Below are 8,239 nucleotides of genomic sequence, written 5' to 3'. Positions count from 1 at the left end.
TCATTCACTCGATCATCGATTCTCTAAAAATAATTAATTCTCATTGAATATTCACCATTGAAAGTCTAATTTCTGTTTCACCTTAATATTAGTTAATTAGACACCTGCGTTCTAGATTAACCATTACCAATAAATCAACCCAAATACCAGCAATCTAAATTTAAATCTAAGGTAGCATTCATATGAGTGAAACTGAAGAATCTAGACAACACATGCACAAGAGGATGTATTTAGCCTAGTCAATGTTGTTCCTACGATTTAAAAAATTCACCAGCGGAAAAAATATTAAACGCAGTTGCTTCACAAATTAGATGATTCAAACAATTACGGATTTGAATTCTAAATTAGCGGTAGATTGTACGAAAGAATTATCAGGTGATCAATCTAATAATCAAACACACAAGCATGAAATAAATCAGAACAACTCTTGATACTCAAATAAATCAAACAATGGAAAATAGAATCTCACGAATAAATAAAATCAAGGGTTCGTCTTCCTCAACCAAGTTCTAAAACCTAGAAGAATAAAATCTAAGAACAAAAAAGATAAAACTTAGCCTGGGCGTGTTCTTCCGTCTTCAGCCGTCTCCTCTCTGCTTCTTACGATGATGATTCCGAATGATTCCCCGACTCTAAAATTCGAGATATATCTTTTAATTAAGGCTAGAGTCATTAAAATACAAATTCCTAAATTTCAAATTTTTTTCCCGAACAACCCGTCTCGCTTGATCGGTTGAAGTCTGCGGATTGAGCGAGATTCTTTTTCCAATCCTACTGTTTTCGAATTTCTCGGCACCGATTGATCGGTTAAACTCTGCGGATTGAGCGAGCAAATTATTCCAACTTTCTGTCCAGCTTTTCTTTCTGCTCCCGCTCGATCGGTTAAACTTTGCGGATCGAGCGAGCAACTTTTTTTCTAGCGAGCAGCGATTTTGAAAAATTCATATACGAAGATCTAGCCGTCGGATTGAGTTAAAATTTGGACAGCTGCTTTAAAACATCTTGAAATTTATTCTGAACGGTGAAGATTCGATTTTTATTTCTCTAAAATTAAAAATGATTTTCTGACCATTGCTGATTTGTAATTCTTCTCTTATCTGGCTCTTTCCTTCCATCTTTAGCTCCATTTCTTCTCTTTTCCTATATCAAATCACATACAATGATTAAAAACAATAACATGAATCTAGCCAATCAAAATGCATCTAATCATCACAAATTAACTCAATCAAACATAGGAAAATACCATCACATCAAACTCCCCCTACTTAATCATTGCTCGCCCTCGAGCAAAACAAAACCAAAATAAGTTCGAACTCATAATCCATAACAAAAATAACCATGATATTCACGTTTGTGCCTCAGGAATAAACTCAATGCATGATCAAGAAAGGCGCTAAAATGCTAACAACGAAACAAGTTCAATATCCAGACATTTCAACTAGAGATATATCCCCGAACGTGTGTGTGTGTGTTTGGTCATTAGCCAGTGTCATGCACACTTCACAGATCCATTCAATGTAAAACCCCACCAGCTCAAGTTGCACACCAACAAATCAAATTAACCATTGAGAAGTTTTATAATCTTTTCACTTGTCCGAGTAATTGAACCCGGTTATCCTCAACTCCATACATTCTCCTCCATATTTAGCTCTTGGAATTTATAGGACTAGAATTTCAATCCTCATTCCAATGTATCCCCTCACCTTACTAACTCCATTCTTTACTTTTTATTTTCTTTTTCGATTAAGCTCAAAAGGGAGGTTGATAGGCTAGCGACTTCCTAAGACTATCACAAGGCTCACACGACCTTCACTATGTCATATACAATTCACAAGTCATGACTCATGCGTGCTAAAGAATATTTAACAACCATATCAAAGTCTAATTTGCATTGGAGATCAAAGTGTTCCAAAGTTAGCAAATCATCTATTTTCAAAAGCATGCATGTCATCCATTATATATCATCATGGGCTAGTGATTTTCAACAGTCAAATTCATTACAAACTATGAGCTCTAAATTTTTATTTTTATTTCTTACAAAAATCGGCTAAATTCTCTCAATGATTGGCTAAGTCCTCTCCCCCATACTTAAAATCTTACATTGTCCCCAATGTAAGAAAAAATTCAAAACAAAAATAAATAAATACTAAGAATGAAAAGAAATAATCCCCTTGGGTTGCCTCCCAAACAGCGCCTCTGTTTACAGTCGTCGGCCCGACTGCAAGCTTAAGTTGCTCATGGTGGTTCATATCTAGTTCTATTTTCCACCTTCACCCACTTGAGAAATTTTCCAGTTAAATTCGTCCCATGCTTCCTCTGCTTTGATTTCTTGGGGATTCCTTTTGATCGATCCGGAGGAAGTTTCGGCTCAATTTTAGATGCCTGCAAATCAGAAGGAAAAATTTTAGCATTAGAATTCTCAGCAGGTCTTACAACAATATCCTTCGACCTATCCTCAATTACAAACTTTTTTTTTTACTTTTGATAAGTGATCATTGACATCAAGAATATTAACAACACTTTCACAACTAGGATTTTTAAAAGTATCAAAAATATTAAACTTAGCAATTTCCCCATTAAATTTCATAGTGAGAGTACCATTATCAACATCTATGATAGACTTTGAAGTTTTCAAAAATGGTCTCCCGAGCAAAGTTGGGCTATTCAAATCATTATTTTTCATGTCAAGAACATAAAAATCAGCAGGAAAAATCAAATTAACCACTTGCACAAGAACATCCTCTAACACACCTCTAGGAAAAATAGTAGATCTATCAGTCATTTGAGTAACAATTGCAGTTTCAAGCAAGAGCCCTAGTTTTAAGGAAGCATATACAGAGTATGACATGACATTAATCGATGCTCCTAAATCTAGCATGACCGTATCAAGATGAACATCTTCTATTTTACAAGAAATCGAGAACATACCTGGATATTTTCATTTTTTAGGTATTTTTCTTTGAATTACCGTAGAGACCTGTTCTCCCAATTAAACTTTCTGACATCCCTTCATTTTTTGTTTCCTTTTCATAGTACACAATTCTTTTAAAAATTTACCATAACGAGGTACTTGTTTGATAACATCTAATAAAGGAATATTTACCTCGCATCTACGAAAAGTTTCATACAACCCCTTAATACCATCATCCTTCCTAGACTGCTTCAATGCTAAGGGAAAAGGGCCTACATGTTTATACTCAGAAAAAGGAGGGAACTTACCTTTTGGTGCGTCCATTTGAACTGTTTCGTCCTCCTCTACCTTAAATTCCTCCTCCTCTTCATTTTTTACTGGCTCTTTCACCACTTCTTCCCTAACCTTCAACTCATTTCCACTCCTCAAGGTGATTGCACTCACATTCTCCTTCGGATTCACCACTGTCTGTGATGGTAAGATGTTCGAATTCAGTGCCTCCAACCTGTTGACTGCGGTTGCCAACTTCCCCATTTGAGTGTTCAAATGTTGGATACTTGCTCGAGTTTCCTGTTGAAAAGTTACAGTATTAGTAGAAAGATCTTTAACAATGTTTTCTAGAAACTCACCAGGCCTTGGAAATTGAGGACGCTGTGGCTGTGGAGGATACGGTGGCCTATAAGCTTGATTGTGCAGTGGTGCCTGAGGCCCAGGTTGATTCGCCTGTGGGTTTCCGTATCTCAGATTTGGATGGTCATTCCAACCAGGATTGTATGTGTTGGAGTATGGATCATAATTCCGCTGTGGAGGTCCAGGAAATCCACCAGTGGCATTCACATGTTCGATCGACTCCTCTTGAATTGTGGGACATGTGTCAGTAGCGTGTCCCCATCACATTGCAAATTCCACAACCTTTCATAGTTTGTCCATTCCCTACAGCCATTTGACGCACAAGAGACGTCAGATTAATCAGTCTTGTTCAAGGAAAGAAACATTTACCTCATTGCCTCGTCTGGGCGCATGATCACTCCTGTTGGTGCCAAATTGCTGAGAATTGGCAGTCATATTCTCTATCAAGTTCCTTGCTTGGACTGGAGTTTTATACACAAGCACTCCTCCACTGGCCGCATCTAACATATTCATGTCATGAGACAACAAACCTTCATAGCAATATTGGATTAAAATATTTTCACTTATCTGGTGCTGCGGACAGCTAGCACAAAGCTTCTTGAACCCAATACTCATGAAGTGACTCTCCTATATATTGTTTTATCCCATAGATCTCTTTTCTGATATTTGCTTCTCTTGAAGCTGGAGAGTACTTCTCTAAGAAGATCCTCTTCATCTCTGTCCAGGTGGTAATGGATCCAGAAGGTAGGTAGTATAGCCAATCCTTAGCAGCATTCTTTAAAGAAAAAGGAAAGACTCTCAATTGAATTTGCTCCTCTGTTACTCCATGGGGTTTCATGCTTATGCACACCACATGGAATTCCATTAAGTGATTGTGGGGATCCTCACCTACAAGACCATGAAAAGCAGGCAACAAATGTATTAGTCCAGATTTAAGCTAAAAAATAGCATTATTTTCTATATTAGGAAAAGTAATGCATAAAGGATGTTGGTTGGGATCAGGAGTGCCCAATTGCCTCAAACTCAAATTGGCGTTGTCAGTCATTGCTCTTGTCAAATCTTCAACCATGCGCTCTTCCTATTCTGGTTTCTCATGAGCTTCTCTCCTTCTCCTATGCAGAGTTCTTTCTATCTCCGGGTCGTATGAAAATTCTTCTTTCGAAGATTCTCTTGTAAGCATTAACAAACCCGAGAAGCACTGGGGAAAGAAATAAAAAATTAAAAGTAAAAACAAGAACACAAATAAATTAAACACCGTTATCCAACAACGGCGCCAAAATTTGGTAGCGCTTAGTCGTGTCGCGCCCAAATTAACTCAACTCAGATTAACTAAATAAACATGTAGTAGCGAGAGTATGGATCGTTCCCACGAGGAAAGTGAAATTTATTTGTGTTCTTAAAAATACTGGAAATAAATAAAAGAGGATTTGGAATTTAAATCAATTAACATGCAAGATTAAATTAAACTAGAGAAATCAATTAAAAGCAAGCATTGGTATCGGTCGACTACACTCTTGAAATCATTCACTCGATCATCGATTCTCTAAAAATAATTAGTTCTCATTGAATATTCATCATTGAAAATCTAATTCATGTTCCACCTTAATATTAGTTAATTAGAAATCAGCGTTCTAGATTAACCCTTACCAATAAATCAACCCAAATACCAGCGATTTAGATTTAAATCTAAGGTAGCATTGATATGAGTGAAACTGATGAATCTAGACAACACATGCACCTGCGAATGTATTTAGCCTAGCCAATTGTTGTTCCTACGATTTAACAAATTCACCAGCGGAAAATATTAAACGTAGTTGCTTCACAAATTAGATTATTCAAACAATTACGGATTTGAATTCTAATTAGCGGTAGATTGTACGAAAGAATTATCAGGTGATCAATCTAATAATCAAACACACAAGCATGAAATAAATCAGAACAACTCTTGATACTCAAATAAATCAAACAATGTAAAATAGAATCTCACGAATAAATAAAATCAAGGGTTCGTCTTTCTCAACCAAGTTCTAAAACCTAGAAGAATAAAATCTAAGAACAAAAATATAAAACTTAGCCTAGGCGTGTTCTTCCGTCTTCAGTCGTCTCCTCTCTGCTTCTTACGATGATGATTCCGAATGATTCCCCGACTCTAAAATTCGAGATATATCTTTTAATTAAGGCTAGAGTCTTTAAAAAAATTCATAAATTACAGATTTTTTCCCGAACAACCCGTTTTTCTCTATCGGTTGAAGTCTGCGGATCGAGCGAGAGTCTTTTTCCAATCCTACTGTTTTCGAATTTCTTGGCACCGATCAATCGGTTAAACTATGTGGATCGAGCGAGCAAATTATTCCAACTTTCTGTCCAGCTTTTCTTTCTGCTCCCACTCGATCGGTTAAACTTTGCGGATCGAGCGATCAAATTTTTTTCCAGCGAGCAGCGATTTTGAAAAATTTATATCCAGAGATCTAGCCATCGGATTGAGATGAAATTTGGACAGATGCTTTAAAACATCTTGAACTTTATTCTGAATGGTGAAGATCGGATTTTATTTCTCTAAAATTAAAAATGATTTTCTGACCATTTTTGCTTTGTAATTCTTCTCCTCTTTCCTTCCATCTTTAGCTCCATTTCTTATATTTTCCTATATCAAATCACATACAATGATTAGGAACTATAACATAAATCTATCCAATCAAAATGTACCTAATCATCACAAATTAACTCAATTAAACATAAAAAAATACCATCACATCAGGCTACTACAAAAACCCACCACCAAAATATCTGTATCTTTGGTGGATGGAGCTAGAGAGCCCAATTGAATCGCCATCAATTTTGTGTAACAATAAAATCCGACTATATTTCCGGTGGATTATGGAAACCTCTTCCAGCTTTGTATCCACTCTTGACCGAATAATTTCCTTTAGGATCAAATTTCCAGAAATTGTATATCTCTCACAACATGTCGGGATATAGGGGTCTTGAGGAATTCTTCTGTTATATAACACGGGCACACTTCCCATATTCTATGTTCATTCCACTCACAATTATTGATCCAGGAACATACCTGCACCCCTTCTGATTCCTGTATACCGTGGGATCCAAGTTTCAAACCAATCCCAGGAACCAATTTGTATCGCGTAATACTTACTGATTTACCATCCCCAATACGGCAGTATAATCTTGTCACCAATAAGTCCTGGCTTCAGAAAATATAACGCTAGATGTAAGATGGATTGCTTCCAAGTGGCACCTGCATAATATGCAAATTCTTGAAATATCTAGCTTTAAGGCCCCATGCAACTAACGAATATGGGTTCTGAATTATGCGCCACACCTATTTTGCCAACAGAACTTTGTTGAAAGTTTCATGTTTTCTGAAACCCATTCCACCCAAACACTTGGGTTTACATACAAAATCCCAAGATGTCCAGTGTATTTTTCTTTTCTCATTCTCAGTGCCCCATCGAAAATTGGCACGCTCCCTTTTGATTTAATCACACGTTGCTTTAGGGATTTGAAAACATGACATTGCATAGGTAGACATTGCCTGCAACATAAATTTAATCAGTATCTTCTTTCCACCAGTTGAGAAAAACTTACTGCCCCATCCCTTAAGCCTACTCGACACCTTTTCCACCAAATAATCGAATTGGACTCTTTTGCTCCTTAGGGAAAAATTTGGCAGGCCAAGGTACAATTCATGCCCTTGAACCACTAGAATTTTTAATGTAGTTTTGATCAGGTCCCTAATGTGAGGCTCGGTGTTTGGGGAGAAATAAAGAGCTGACTTTTCAAAATTAATCAGCAGTCCAGAAGCCTTTTCATACATATTCAAGCACTCCTTAACTCAAGAACATTCATCTGTCGTGGCCCTAAAAAATATTAGGCTATCATCCACAAAAAATAAATCTTTTAGTATTGGGCAACTGGAAGCAATTTTAACCCCCTTTTTCAGAACCCCGTTAGAGTATGAAGACAGTAGAGGTGATAGCCCTTCGGCACATAATGTAATAGATATGGCGAGAGGAGATCCCCCTGTCGGATGCCTCTAGTTTGCAAAAGGTTGCCCACAATTTTTTTTCGAATTGTTGGATATATCATACACCACCCAAAAGAGCTGACATATTTATCCAAATGTTAAAAAATCAAACCATCTACACTACATCGGTTAACCCATATTGTAAACGTGTTCCCTTCACAATGCAAACTCTGTAGGTTACACAACTTAAACTCATCCAATACTCCACTGAATGCTTCAATCTGCATCGATTATCCCCAATTTTATCTTATCATAACAAATCTCATTAAAATCCCCTGACATAAGGCAACAGAACTCTCTAAGCTCACTCAAGCCCGCCAATCTCCTAATTAGCTCCGAGAAAGAATGTCTGAGGGTCATTTCTAGATTATCATAGAAACCTGTAAATCTCCACTGTTTCTCCTTATTCTTCACAAGATAGTCTAAGTGGCCCTGTGAATATGATTAAATGGAAACCTCAAATGGATCCTTCTAGATCAAACACAGCCACCCCGTTCTCCGACCTCTACTGTCTACCACAAAACAACCTGAAAAACCAAGAGCAGTCTACCAATAACTTTTATTAAGATCTCTTTTTTCTGGTTTCACACGGGAACAAAAGAGAGGGTATCTTATCGGCTATAAGTCATATCATTTTCCGGAATGCCCGTTGG

This window comes from Henckelia pumila, chromosome 1, assembly GCF_033568475.1.
Source record: "Henckelia pumila isolate YLH828 chromosome 1, ASM3356847v2, whole genome shotgun sequence".
In the NCBI taxonomy this organism is placed as follows: Eukaryota; Viridiplantae; Streptophyta; class Magnoliopsida; order Lamiales; family Gesneriaceae; genus Henckelia; species Henckelia pumila.
Note: the sequence above shows the minus strand (reverse complement) of the source record.